This window comes from Rana temporaria, chromosome 4 (assembly GCF_905171775.1).
Source record: "Rana temporaria chromosome 4, aRanTem1.1, whole genome shotgun sequence".
NCBI classification, from domain to species: Eukaryota; Metazoa; Chordata; class Amphibia; order Anura; family Ranidae; genus Rana; species Rana temporaria.
Genome location: NC_053492.1, coordinates 225,430,898 through 225,446,365, shown reverse-complemented (window position 1 = coordinate 225,446,365; position 15,468 = coordinate 225,430,898). Strand labels below are relative to the sequence as shown.

Here is a 15,468-nt window from a genome sequence, read left to right as displayed (position 1 = left end):
GCGTCGGGTGGTGACGACATAATTGCCCCGCCCCCTTATGTCGTCACCACCCGGAGCATGCTGGAACTGTGACGTCATAAGAGGCCTATATAAATCGTTGCGCACCGCACACCCGGCATTTCGGCGGGAGGGAGCATTGAGTCAACATCAAAGAAGAGAAGGTGGCGACGCAGAAGACCGAGCCCCCGCTAGTAAAAGAGCTGGAAGAAGACAGCGGAGGTGCCTGGCAGAAGGGAGAAAGAACCGGAGAAGTCGGAAGACCCCCGAAGCCGGAAGAAGACACCCCGTAAAAATCAGAAGAAGGGAGAAGACCAGGCCCCCAGTAGTAAAAGAGCTGGAAGAAGATATAGTGGAAGTACCCAGCAGAAGGGAGAAAGAACCTGAGAGCGGAGAAGTCGGAAGACCCCCTGACCGGCCGGGCTGCGTGCTCGGATAAGGGTCTGGTATGGATTTTGAGGGGACTCCCAAGCCATTTTTTTGGCGTAGGGGGTTCCCCTTGAAATCCATAGCAGACCTAAGGGCCTGGTATGCTCTTGGAGGGGGAACCCATGCTGTTTAAAAAAAAAAAAAAAATTGGCATGAAGTTCCCCCCTCCTGGAGGCGACTTCAAGTCACGTAAGTCGCGCTGAAGTCGTGCTGTGATTCATACTCAAGTCGTGTCCAAGTTGCCTCCCAAAGTCGCGCTGGAAGTCGTGTTGCCCCTGTGTGAATGGGCTCTAAATGCAGGAAGTTTAACCACTTAAAGTCCAAATCTTTTTCTGACACTTGTTTAAAAATTAATATTTTTTGCTAGAAAATTACTTGGAACCCCCAAACATTATATGTGCATTTTAGCAGAGACCCTAGGGAATAAAATGGCAATTGCTATAATATTTTATGTCACACTATTTGCCCAGTGGTCTTCGTATCCATTTTTTGGGGGGGAAACTTCAACGAAAAAGAAAAAAAACACACGCACTGTAAAGTTAGCTCAATTTTTGGGTTTTAATGTGAAAGATGTTACACCGCGAGAATCGTGATCCATCTTCTCATTTTAGCCAGAATCATGCAGCTCTAACACACACACACACACACACACACACACACACGTTTCTTTAAATTTCATGCTGTGTGGGTGTGCACGCCCCTGCCGTGGGCTCTGTGACCGTGCCTGTGGGACCCGTTGACTCGCTGTCCACCATTGTCCTGCAATCGTGTCACGGAGCTGCAGAACGGGGGGATGCCTGTGTAAACAAACAAGGCATCTCCCTGTTCTGCCTTGCGACAGGACACTGATCTTCTGCTCCCTGACATCAGGAGCAGTGATCAGTGTCGTGTCAGATGTAGCCTAGCCCCCACACAGTTAGAATCACTCCCTAGGACACACTTAACCCCTACCTCGCCCCCTACTGGCTAACCCCATTCCCTGTCAGTGTCATTTACACAGTAATCAGAGCATTTTTATAGCACTGGCCGCTGTATAAATGACAATGGTCCCAAAGTAGCATCAAAAGTGTCTGCAGTCACGATAACAATAAAAAAAAAAAAAAAAAAAAATTCACCGCCACTACTAGTAAAAAAAAAAAAAAAAAAAAGTTAATAAAAAAAATGCCATAAAACTATCCCCTATTTTGCACATGCTATAACTTTTGCGCAAACCAAACACTTACTGCGATTTTTACAAAAAATATGTAGAGGAAAAGAAAAAAAAAAATATTGTTTTTTTTCCCAAAATTGTCGCTCCAATTTTGTTTATAGTGCAAAAAATAAAAACCGCAGGAGGTGATCAAATACCACCAAAAGAAAGCTCCATTTGTAAAAAAAAAAAAAAAAAAAAAAAAATGAATGTCAATTTTGTTTGGGAGCCATGTCACACAACCGCGCAATTGTCAGTTAAAGCGACGCAGTGCTGCATAGCAAAAAGTGGCCCAGTCATTTGACAGCCAAATCCTCCGGGGCTGAAGTGGTTAATGATGTGACTGCCAGTAAGTAGTTTTTTTTTTTTTGTTTTTTTTTTTAACAGAGGTTTATTGGAAATCAAAAAAAAAAATCGGCATTACAATGTCAGGACAGTAGAGACATACATGTGAAATCGTAGTTTTAATCACTCAGTAGCACCCGTTTTGGAAATGGAATACTGTACGGTAACCCCAAAGTTCCTGTAGGGAACATATTGACAAATTGGATCTTGTTCACAGCAGCTGTAATGGGGTGTTTTAGGCAATGCTGCCTAAGAACAGAGCAGTTTGTCTTTTGTTCTATTGCTTCATTTCACACCCAAAATGTAGCACATAGCACACAAGAAGAAAACAAAAAAAAAAAAAAAAAAAAAAGAACATGCACAAAGCTGCATGATGTGAACAAGCTCCCACTCTGTCCCCATGATTCAGTGATCATTTTTCCTGCTGTGATTCTCACGGATCAAACATTACTAGTTGAATTAAAAAAAAAAAAAAAAAAGGGCAACGTATCATTTAGATGTGTTTGCACAGCAATTCCATAGCTCTAGTGCAGGGGTCTCCAAACTTTTTACTTCGAGGGCCACATTCTATATTTCACACATATTCGCGGGCCGGAAACATAATTTATAAATAAATCCACAGTAGAAGAAGAATAGAATAGAATTTGACTTACTGCTGACAGCAGGACTGGATGGTGCTCCTATATTCTTTGCTGGCACCTAAACGCTGGAGCATCATGCAGCGGGGCTAAACTTCCAGCGTGCATGAGGCTTTACATCCGTGTGCCCATCCATCTGTGTGCCCATCCATCTGTGTGCCCATCCATCTGTGTGCCCATCCATCTGTGTCACCATCCATCTGTGTCACCATCCATCTGTGTCCCCATCCATCTGTGTCCCCATCAGTCTCTCCATTCGTCTCTCCATTCATCTGTGTCCCCATCAGTCTCCCCATCCATCTGTGTCCCCATCCATCTGTGTCCCCATCCATCTGTGTCCCCATCCATCTGTGTCCCCATTCATCTGTGTCCCCATTCATCTGTGTCCCCATCCATCTGTGTCCCCATCCATCTGTGTCCCCATTCATCTGTGTCCCCATCCATCTGTGTCCCCATCCATCTGTGTCCCCATCCATCTGTGTCCCCATCCATCTGTGTCCCCATCCATCTGTGTCCCCATCCATCTGTGTCCCCATCCATCTGTGTCCCCATCAGTCTCCCCATTCATCTGTGTCCCCATCAGTCTCCCCATCCATCTGTGTCCCCATCCATCTGTGTCCCCATCCATCTGTGTCCCCATCAGTCTCCCCATTCATCTGTGTCCCCATCAGTCTCCCCATCCATCTGTGTCCCCATCCATCTGTGTCCCCATCAGTCTCCCCATTCATCTGTGTCCCCATCAGTCTCCCCATCCATCTGTGTCCCCATCCATCTGTGTCCCCATCCATCTGTGTCCCCATCCATCTGTGTCCCCATCCATCTGTGTCCCCATCAGTCTCCCCATTCATCTGTGTCCCCATCAGTCTCCCCATTCATCTGTGTCCCCATCAGTCTCCCCATTCATCTGTGTCCCCATCAGTCTCCCCATCCATCTGTGTCCCCATCCATCTGTGTCCCCATCCATCTGTGTCCCCATCCATCTGTGTCCCCATCCATCTGTGTCCCCATCCATCTGTGTCCCCATCAGTCTCCCCATTCATCTGTGTCCCCATCAGTCTCCCCATTCATCTGTGTCCCCATCCATCTGTGTCCCCATCCATCTGTGTGCCCATCCATCTGTGTCCCCATCCATCTGTGTCCCCATCATCTGTGTCCCCATCAGTCTCCCCATTCATCTGTGTCCCCATCAGTCTCCCCATTCATCTGTGTCCCCATCAGTCTCCCCATTCATCTGTGTCCCCATCAGTCTCCCCATTCATCTGTGTCCCCATCAGTCTCCCCATCCATCTGTGTCCCCATCCATCTGTGTCCCCATCCATCTGTGTCCCCATTCATCTGTGTCCCCATCCATCTGTGTCCCCATCCATCTGTGTCCCCATCCATCTGTGTCCCCATCCATCTGTGTCCCCATCCATCTGTGTCCCCATCCATCTGTGTCCCCATCATCTGTGTCCCCATCAGTCTCCCCATTCATCTGTGTCCCCATCAGTCTCCCCATTCATCTGTGTCCCCATCAGTCTCCCCATTCATCTGTGTCCCCATCAGTCTCCCCATTCATCTGTGTCCCCATCAGTCTCCCCATCCATCTGTGTCCCCATTCATCTGTGTCCCCATCCATCTGTGTCCCCATCCATCTGTGTCCCCATCCATCTGTGTCCCCATTCATCTGTGTCCCCATTCATCTGTGTCCCCATCCATCTGTGTCCCCATCCATCTGTGTCCCCATCATCTGTGTCCCCATCAGTCTCCCCATTCATCTGTGTCCCCATCAGTCTCCCCATTCATCTGTGTCCCCATCAGTCTCCCCATTCATCTGTGTCCCCATCAGTCTCCCCATTCATCTGTGTCCCCATCAGTCTCCCCATCCATCTGTGTCCCCATTCATCTGTGTCCCCATCCATCTGTGTCCCCATCCATCTGTGTCCCCATCCATCTGTGTCCCCATTCATCTGTGTCCCCATCCATCTGTGTCCCCATTCATCTGTGTCCCCATTCATCTGTGTCCCCATTCATCTGTGTCCCCATTCATCTGTGTCCCCATCAGTCCTTCCAATCATCTGTGTCCCCAATCATCTGTGTCCCCAATCATCTGTGTCCCCATCACTCATCAGGCTATCCCCACAAATTGGTGTCCCCATTAGAGCCCCCCCCCCCTTCATTCATCCGAGTCTTCCTGCACGGTGTCCCCACCCCCGCCTGCATATTTGTGTCACCATTAGAGCCATCAGCCCCCCTCCTCACATGTTTGTGTCCCCATAAGAGCCACCAGCACCCCCACATTTGTGTCCCCATCAAACCCACAGATATTTGTGTCCCCATCAGAGTCATCACCCCCCCCCCACATTTATGTCCCCATCAGAATCATCAGGCCCCCCCCCCCACATGTGTGTCCCCATCAGACCCCACAGATATTTGTGTCCCCATCAGAGTCATCAGCCCCCCCCCCCCACATGTATGTCCCCATCAGTCATCAGCCCCCCCCCCCCTACATGTATGTCCCCATCAGAGTCATCACCTCCCCCCCACATTTATGTCCCCATCAGAGTCATCACCCCCCCCCCACATTTATGTCCCCATCAGTCATCAGCCCCCCCCCCACATGTATGTCCCCATCAGAGTCACCACCCCCCCACATTTGTGTCCCCATCAGAGCCCCCCCCCCCCACATGTATGTCCCCATCAGAGTCATCAGCCCCCCCCACATGTATGTCCCCATCAGAGTCATCACCCCCCCCCCCACATTTATGTCCCCATCAGTCATCAGCCCCCCCCCCCACATGTATGTCCCCATCAGAGTCATCACCCCCCCACATTTGTGTCCCCATCAGAGCCCCCCCCCCCCCCACATGTATGTCCCCATCAGAGTCATCAGCCCCCCCCACATGTATGTCCCCATCAGAGTCATCACCCCCCCCCCCCCCCCACATTTATGTCCCCGTCAGTCATCAGCCCCCCCCCCCCACATGTATGTCCCCATCAGAGTCATCAGCCCCCCCCCCCCACATTTGTGTCCCCATCAGCCCCCCGAAATGTGTGTCCCCATCAGTCTACAACCCCCCTCCACGTGTGTCCCAAGCAGAGTCATCAGCCCCCAGATGTTTGTGCCCCATCAGCGCCATTCAACCCACCCCCACACAAGTGTATCACCCCCCCCCTCCTTGCATGTGTCCAGCGCGTCTCCACTCTCCATCACTGGCTGTGCAGACCTGCTGCATCTCCTGACTCCCGCCCCGCTGGTATTACACACTCGTTACTGGTTAACAGCGAGGCGGGAGGCGGGAGCAGGGAGGCGGCAACGGGTCTGCCCTAAACACCTCATTGGCTGCTGGGATGCCATGGTCCCAGCAGCCAACACACACAGTGAGACGCCGGGAGGGATTGCGGGACCTGCGTTGCATATTGCCGGGGGCGAATATGCAGCGCAGGTTCCACAACTAACAGGTGGACTAAGGATTCACGCTGCGGGCCGGAAGAAATGGCCTGGCGGGCCGGATGTGGCCCGCGGGCCGTAGTTTGCAGACCCCTGCTCTAGTGTAAAAGACATAGCAGCATTACAGACCCTGTTTGGATAGCACATCACAGGGCATAGCAAGCTTCTTTCAGTGAAAACTAAAGAAAGAGGCAGCATACTTTAAGATTGGAATTATTATTTCTAACGGGCCATGCTTAGCCCAGAATGAAGGATTTATGCTAAAAGCAAAAACGTAGTGACCTCTTTGCCATGGTTTATTTCACAAAGAAAGACATAACCAACTTGGTAGAAAGCAAGGCAATTATTTCCGTGACAAAAGATGTAATCTAATCTGTCATAGCCTTATGTATACAGCACTGAATGCCAACATCATCTGTGCAAATAACAGGGCAGTAACCTTGATATCCAGCCTAATAAACAGGAGGCCAACAAGCTTACAAACGCTAATCAACAACATGGCAAAGAGATACAGGTAACATATGCATATTACATGTTAGATTCATACTGTAACAAAGTGTTTCCATACAGTGCAGCTAAAGCGCACTGGGGTGCCATTAATCTAATGTGCAACAGTGGGAAGGTGTGAACATACCCTAAAATTAAAATTTTGAATGCAATCAATTTGAAAAAAAAAAAGTTGTTTTGCACTCGCCGTAAACCCTGTTTTTTCTCCTGTGTTCATTGGAAGACATAGCTTCTCCTTTTTTTTTGTTAGCTACTGGGTATAGTGCTACCTGCAGGAATAGGACACTCAGTACAATTCGGGGGGGGGGGGGGGGAGGAACACAAATAACCACACACAGTACAAGACAGCCCAAGGAGAAGTCCCTGAAAGTGGCCAAAATCCTGCAAATATAGTAGAGTAAACTTGTTAACTGAAAAAGCAGGGCAAACAAAATAGAAAGTATTTATACACATGGGCAGCAGCAAACCCAGAGGGGTCCATCAAGGAATGCAGACAAAACTATTTTATGGTGCATACAAGAAATCCTATTTTCTCCTTTAAAGCGGGGGTTCACCCTTAGAGGGCACTTTTCCCCCTTCGCTTCCTGCTCGTTATTACTAGGGGAATCGGCTATTTATTTTAAAATATGTGCAGTACTTACCCGTTTACGAGACGCATCCTCTCCGTCGCTTCCGGGTATGGGCTTCGGGAATGGGCGTTCCTTCTTGATTGACAGGTTTCCGAGAGGCTTCCGACGGTCGCATCCATCGCGTCACGATTTTCCGAAAGAAGCCGAACGTCGGTGCGCAGGCGCAGTATAGAGCCGCACCGACGTTCGGCTACGAGTGACGCGATGGATGCGACCGTCGGAAGCCTCTCGGAAGAATGTCAATCAAGAAGGAACGCCCGCTCCCGAAGACCATACCCGGAAGCGACGGAAGAAGATGCAGCTCGAAAACGGGTAAGTACTGCACCTATTTTAATACAAATAGCCGATTCCCCTAGACCGAACGAGCAGGAATCTAGGGGAAGAAAAAAAAAAAAAATTTAGAAATGGGTGAACTCCCGCTTTAAGGACACAACTTCTGCTTTCAATCACCAGCCATCATCTGCCAAGACCTTCATGAAGCAAAGAATAGGTCAAAGGGCATGGAGACAAACTGAAAGTTGAGGTCTGCCTTGCAAAGAAGTAATTGCTGATGAGGTGGGTAAACGGGAACATGCAGATGGGCATATTGGAAGTTCGATTGACAAATTATTTTCTTTTGTCCAAGACGGGCAATTCTTGACCTTGCAGATTCCATGCAGCATTTTGGATTTTAAAAAGAATCTATTGGGGTATTTTGGGTTCAGAATAGGACAGCTTTGGTACCATGAACAGGTTTGAGTAGAAACTTTTGAGGTGGATCAGAGGTGGATCAGGGACTTTTGTAAATATATGTGTCTGGTTGTTTTGAAAAAAAAAAAAAAAAAAAAAAGGAAGAAGGATATACTGTAGGAGTTTGAAAACCAGGGCTGTGGAGTCGGAGTCGAGGAGTCGGAGTCGGGGGAAATTTTGGGTACCTGGAGTCGGCAAACAATGCACCGACTCCTACTAAATTTAGATTGGAATAAAAAAAAAAAAAAATAAGCAAGTTTAAATGTCCCAATTCACAAAAAGTTATAATTAATGACTTCTCTACTGTAAGAATAATAAAGACCAATGCATGCAGTGCCTCACGTAACCGCAAAACGAACACGTTAAGTGACCGTGAAGAAGCATGCTTTTCATGTGCTTCACTATATGGCACGCAACGCACAATTAGGAGCTGCAATACTTATACTTTCCATAGTGTTGTGTTCTGCTTTTACAGGGAACGCAGCGCCCATGTGTAACCTAGCCTCTCACTGATAAGGGATTAAATAAATATGTTTTTTGCAGGACTAGAGACACTTGTATAAGTGAAGGGAATGGAGGGCCAGTAGTTCAAGACTGAAGCTGTAAACCATTGGAAAAACTGCTGTCATTTAGCTAAGGCTATAAAAACTTGTTAACTCCGATTGTTAGCTTAAACTTTAAACATGACTATGGGATTCTCCTAGGAAAATCTTGTTTTAGAATAAAAAAAACGTTGTTTTCATTGTGTTTGTCTTTTGCTTAAACTGTGCAATACAGTAGACTGTTGGCTTCCCAGCCAGTAGTCCTGTGGTAGGTTGCGTTTCTTTCCCTCAAGGAATGTATAAAATACATTCGCATATTAATACAGAGGAGTCGGAGTCGGAAGTACATAAAACTGAGGAGTCGGAACATTTATCTACCGACTCCACAGCCCTGTTGAAAACACCATTTTGTACCCTCTTGAAATCATCGATTGAACCCACTGGTCTGGCACATCTCCAACCATCCCCCCACTCTTAAGAGTGAGAGTATCCCTTCACTGTCAAAAGGGCTTTGGGGAAGGTTTTTGGCTGAAAGGAAGGGCTGAATTAAGGCTTTGAAACTGAAGCTTGGGTAGACCAGACAGGTGCTCTGCATTCCGAGGAGCTAGGGGCTCTGGAGGAACAGGTTTTTAGAACCTTCCTCTATGGAAGCAAGACCTTTCCTTCAGTGGCCTTTTTATTTTTTTTTAGAAAAAGTCAAGTGCTTCACCAAACAGAGGTCTCAATTGAAAGGAAAACATGTGATGTGCCTTTTGCTGGCAGCTACTGCTGTCCAAACTTTAATGGGATTCTTTTAAAGGAGATACTGAGCCATTGTGGAAATTTGTCTCATGATAATTTCTAGGGCATCCACACAAAAAAAGCATAATAGTAGGCAACTTCTAAAGTAGTTATGTAACAGCACAATCCTGAAATATGGGGTTATATTGACTATTCATCGTCCTAGTCCAGTTAGCTGCAGCTTGACATACTGAAATAGCTATGCGAGCTGGCTGATGACTGCAAGAGCAGAGAGCCTTCAGGAGTGTCTCAATAGTTCTATTTGCAGAATCTTCGAAAGGAACAATTGTCAATAGATACAGTGACCGTTTAAAGACAGCAGGATCAACCACAGGAATAACCCACTTCATTGTAAACACTTTTTCCACTTGATAGAGATCAGAATATACTTTGATGAGTGATCATCCCTTCTGGCATGACCCAGTCATCATAGACTACACATGCTATCCGTTGGTGAAAGGGGACCGTTTTGCAGGCTTTAATGGTTTTTTTTGTACCGGAAAGGTGCATGGCAAGGCAAGACGGAGGAGAGTCAGGCACAATGCCAAGGCTTTTGCAGACAGAGGCAATGAGCTTTTCAACATTAACAAGCATGCCGTGTGAAGCTCCCTCTTCATCATAAACAGCAGTCTGAGAAAATTAAATCTTACACAGCTTCCTCCTATACTGCCTCAATATCCTCTTCAATGCCTTCTGTGTCCTTTGGGATTGGCATATCAGAATCTGACTTGGGATGAGAAACTGGAGTTGTTGAGCCATGGACGAAGATGGCTGTAGTAAGGCCAATAATCTGCCCAGGGAACTGTGACAAAGATGCAGAAATTCTGGTTTTGCCAGGAAGGCTGCATTCCAGAAATGGAGCTACAATTAGATGCAGACATCAGTGTCAGAGACGTATTGTCACTCTGTAGGTTAAAGTGTTACTAAACCCAGTAATATGAAAATAGTTTATCCACAGTGCCCACGGCTTATAAATCTTTTTGGCTGATCAGTGTTCAGGTAGGAGATTTCCACTACAGCCCGTGTCCTCATGCTGTTATGGGGGGCGGATCATCCACCAATCAATAGGTGACATCCTGTGTTCTTTTTTTTTAGTTACTGGACATGGAGGAGGGAGGAGGGACTGGGCTGTCATTTAGGATCTGTATACACACCCACATGTGATGTCAATATCATGTGACCTGAAACGCGCAGCTCAAACATGAAGAGACCAAACTGAGCATGTGCAGCAGTACTACCCTCACTGTGTCTTATCTGGCCTTGCCAAGAGAGACCCTGCAGGAGGGGGGAGTATCTGTCCATATAGGATCAACAAGCCTTTTTTACCCAAAACAGAGGATTAAGCCTTAAGTTCCACAGAGTGTAGAACAAGCATGCTATTCTGCATATACACAGATTTTACTGTTGTGGGTTTCGTAACACTTTAAGTGTAGCTTTTGTTAGGTAAAAATGTTGAATTGGCTTCCTTTTGTCTGGTCTCTGCTATAGCTACAAGTGAGGGCATGCCCATGGAGGGAGGTGGGGGTACTCAGAAGAGTGAGGAAAATGGGATACAGCGTCGGGAAGAATTACGTGGTAACCCAAATGTAGGCTGTAACTAATCCTCATGGTGAAAAACAGGCATGAGGAAGTGTCAAAGTACCTTCAAAAGGGTCTTTGTGGTCTTACCTGGGTTCCATAGTGATGGACCAGGGCCCTGAACCTGTATAGCACAGTGGGGTTGATAGGGCATTGCACCAAGAACTAAGGTAGGAACTAGTTCCTGAAGCAAAACATTACAGAAAATCCCCACAGTGTGGGGGTAGAGTGGTCAGAGTACGGTTGAACCATGTTTGGGATACACTGCTTCAGTGCAGGCATTGGGAGTGAGGTGTTGGCTGAAGACCATAAAAAAAAAAAAAAAAAAAAAAAAGTAAAGCTGCTTACCACCCTCTAAATAACTATTCACTGTGGATCACTTTCAGAGGGTAATAGAGGCTACCTGTGTGAAAGGGACCACAGGAAGGACAGTGGTTATTTACGTCGAGTAACAGTTTACAGTAAAAGGACAATTATTTTCATTTTAAAAATGCCTACAAAACTAATACATTTTAAAAAACAAATTGTCATATTTGGTTGGGAAATATTTGACATAAGTAAATGAATCACTTATGTGATTTACCGTAGCACACTTTACCAGAAAACAATCAAGAATTGATTTAGCGCATAACTGCTAAACCTTTCTGCTGTAGTTTAACATGTTCTTGTCCAAGTAAATGGTTTGTGAAAGCTTGCAAATTATTAGATTTCAACAATGCAGTTCTATCAAGCCAATTAGCTCAAAAATAAATTGGATTTTAGCTTCACTGAAGTGGCTACATTTACGTGAGGGGGGAGTAAGAATCTTAAAAAACAAATAAAAACTACCATTAACAAGTCACATCAATAAACAGGCAGCATTCTTAACCCCAAACAAATTTTACATGAGGTCACATGTCAAACTAGAATGTAAAAAATATAGATCTAATCAGAAGCGCTACATTTCCTGCACAAACACTTCAAAAGGCAGTTGAAACAAACTGTTTACACATTCAGACACAACATTCAAAATTCCCATTACGTGCTTATAAATTTTATGTTCAAAAAACAAAAAAAACGTTTCTGAAAGATAATGTGCTTTTTAAATGCTTGCCGTCCAGCCACTGTCATACTGCGGAAGGTTGGCTCCCCTGCACGAATCGGTGTAGGTACACATCGGACACTTTAAGAGCGATAGGAGGCACCCGCAACACCGGAGCCAATGCACATGGCCACGATGTCCCCTGGCGACCCACGATTGCTCCTCAGAGAGCCAGAACGGGGATCTGTCAATGTATACAGACAGATCCCCCATTCTGACAAGGGAGTAGAGAGATCTAGAGATCTGCTGTTCCTAGTGATCAGGAACACCGATCTCTCTCCTCCTCCAGTCAGACCCCCCCAGTTAGAAACACCTCCCGAGGGAACACTTAACCCCCTTAATCGCCCCCTAGTGTTAACCCCTTCCCTGCCAGTGACGTTTGTACAGTAATTGGTGGCCATTTTTAGCTTTGAAAAGTGTCCGATCTGTCCACTGCAATGTCGCAATCCACTAAAAAATCACCGCCATTACTAGTAAAAAAAAAAAAAAATACATAAATCGATCCCCTATTTTGTAGATGCTCCAACTTTTGCGCAAACCAATCAATATACGCTTACCAAAAATATGTCGAAGAATACATATTGGTCTAAACCAGGGGTCTCCAAACTACGGCCCGCGGGCCACATCCGGCCCGCCAGGCCATTTCTTCCGGCCCGCAGCGTGAATCCTTAGTCCACCTGTTAGTTGTGGAACCTGCGCTGCATATTCGCCCCCGGCAATATGCAACGCAGGTCCCGCAATCCCTCCCGGCGTCTCACTGTGTGTGTTGGCTGCTGGGACCATGGCATCCCAGCAGCCAATGAGGTGTTTAGGGCAGACCCGTTGCCGCCTCCCTGCTCCCGCCTCCCGCCTCGCTGTTAACCAGTAACGAGTGTGTAATACCAGCGGGGCGGGAGTCAGGAGATGCAGCAGGTCTGCACAGCCAGTGATGGAGAGTGGAGACGCGCTGGACACATGCAAGGAGGGGGGGGCTGATACACTTGTGTGGGGGTGGGTTGAATGGCGCTGATGGGGCACAAACATCTGGGGGCTGATGACTCTGCTTGGGACACACGTGGAGGGGGGTTGTAGACTGATGGGGACACACATTTCGGGGGGCTGATGGGGACACAAATGTGGGGGGGGGGGCTGATGACTCTGATGGGGACATACATGTGGGGGGGGGGGGCTGATGACTGACGGGGACATAAATGTGGGGGGGGGGGGGGGTGATGACTCTGATGGGGACATACATGTGGGGGGGGCTGATGACTCTGATGGGGACATACATGTGGGGGGGGGGGGGCTCTGATGGGGACACAAATGTGGGGGGGTGATGACTCTGATGGGGACATACATGTGGGGGGGGGGGGCTGATGACTGATGGGGACATAAATGTGGGGGGGGGGGTGATGACTCTGATGGGGACATACATGTGGGGGGGGCTGATGACTCTGATGGGGACATACATGTGGGGGGGGGGGCTCTGATGGGGACACAAATGTGGGGGGGTGATGACTCTGATGGGGACATACATGTGGGGGGGGGGCTGATGACTGATGGGGACATAAATGTGGGGGGGGGGTGATGACTCTGATGGGGACATAAATGTGGGGGGGAGGTGATGACTCTGATGGGGACATACATGTAGGGGGGGGGGCTGATGACTGATGGGGACATACATGTGGGGGGGGGGGGCTGATGACTCTGATGGGGACACAAATATCTGTGGGGTCTGATGGGGACACACATGTGGGGGGGGGGGCCTGATGATTCTGATGGGGACATAAATGTGGGGGGGGGGGGTGATGACTCTGATGGGGACACAAATATCTGTGGGGTTTGATGGGGACACAAATGTGGGGGTGCTGGTGGCTCTTATGGGGACACAAACATGTGAGGAGGGGGGCTGATGGCTCTAATGGTGACACAAATATGCAGGCGGGGGTGGGGACACCGTGCAGGAAGACTCGGATGAATGAAGGGGGGGGGGGGCTCTAATGGGGACACCAATTTGTGGGGATAGCCTGATGAGTGATGGGGACACAGATGATTGGGGACACAGATGATTGGGGACACAGATGATTGGAAGGACTGATGGGGACACAGATGAATGGGGACACAGATGAATGGGGACACAGATGAATGGGGACACAGATGGATGGGGACACAGATGGATGGGGACACAGATGAATGGGGACACAGATGGATGGGGACACAGATGGATGGGGACACATATGGATGGGGACACAGATGAATGGGGACACAGATGAATGGGGAGACTGATGGGGACACAGATGAATGGGGAGACTGATGGGGACACAGATGAATGGGGAGACTGATGGGGACACAGATGAATGGGGAGACTGATGGGGACACAGATGAATGGGGAGACTGATGGGGACACAGATGGATGGGGACACAGATGGATGGGGACACAGATGGATGGGGACACAGATGGATGGGGACACAGATGGATGGGGAGACTGATGGGGACACAGATGAATGGGGAGACTGATGGGGACACAGATGAATGGGGAGACTGATGGGGACACAGATGAATGGGGAGACTGATGGGGACACAGATGAATGGGGAGACTGATGGGGACACAGATGATGGGGACACAGATGGATGGGGACACAGATGGATGGGCACACAGATGGATGGGGACACAGATGGATGGGCACACAGATGAATGGGGAGACTGATGGGGACACAGATGAATGGGGAGACTGATGGGGACACAGATGGATGGGGACACAGATGGATGGGGACACAGATGGATGGGGACACAGATGGATGGGGACACAGATGGATGGGGACACAGATGGATGGGGAGACTGATGGGGACACAGATGAATGGGGAGACTGATGGGGACACAGATGAATGGGGAGACTGATGGGGACACAGATGAATGGGGAGACTGATGGGGACACAGATGGATGGGGACACAGATGGATGGGGACACAGATGGATGGGGACACAGATGGATGGGGACACAGATGGATGGGGAGACTGATGGGGACACAGATGAATGGGGAGACTGATGGGGACACAGATGGATGGGGACACAGATGGATGGGGACACAGATGGATGGGGAGACTGATGGGGACACAGATGAATGGGGAGACTGATGGGGACACAGATGGATGGGGACACAGATGGATGGGGACACAGATGGAGGGGGAGACTGATGGGGACACAGATGAATGGGGAGACTGATGGGGACACAGATGGATGGGGACACAGATGGATGGGGACACAGATGGATGGGGACACAGATGGATGGGGACACAGATGGATGGGGACACAGATGAATGGGGACACAGATGGATGGGGACACAGATGGATGGGGACACAGATGAATGGGGACACAGATGAATGGGGACACAGATGGATGGGGACACAGATGGATGGGGACACAGATGGATGGGGACACAGATGGATGGGGAGACTGATGGGGACACAGATGAATGGAGAGACGAATGGAGAGACTGATGGGGACACAGATGGATGGGGACACAGATGGATGGTGACACAGATGGATGGGCACACAGATGGATGGGCACACAGATGGATGGGCACACAGATGGATGGGCACACGGATGTAAA

At 48.5% G+C, this 15,468-nt stretch overlaps 1 protein-coding gene across 2 annotated transcripts in view; it reads right to left on the bottom strand.

Moving 5' to 3' along the window:
- SMAP1 (small ArfGAP 1) overlaps positions 1-15,468 on the bottom strand; it is a 311,133-nt gene that overhangs the window by 249,014 nt on the left and 46,651 nt on the right. The window lies entirely within an intron of this gene.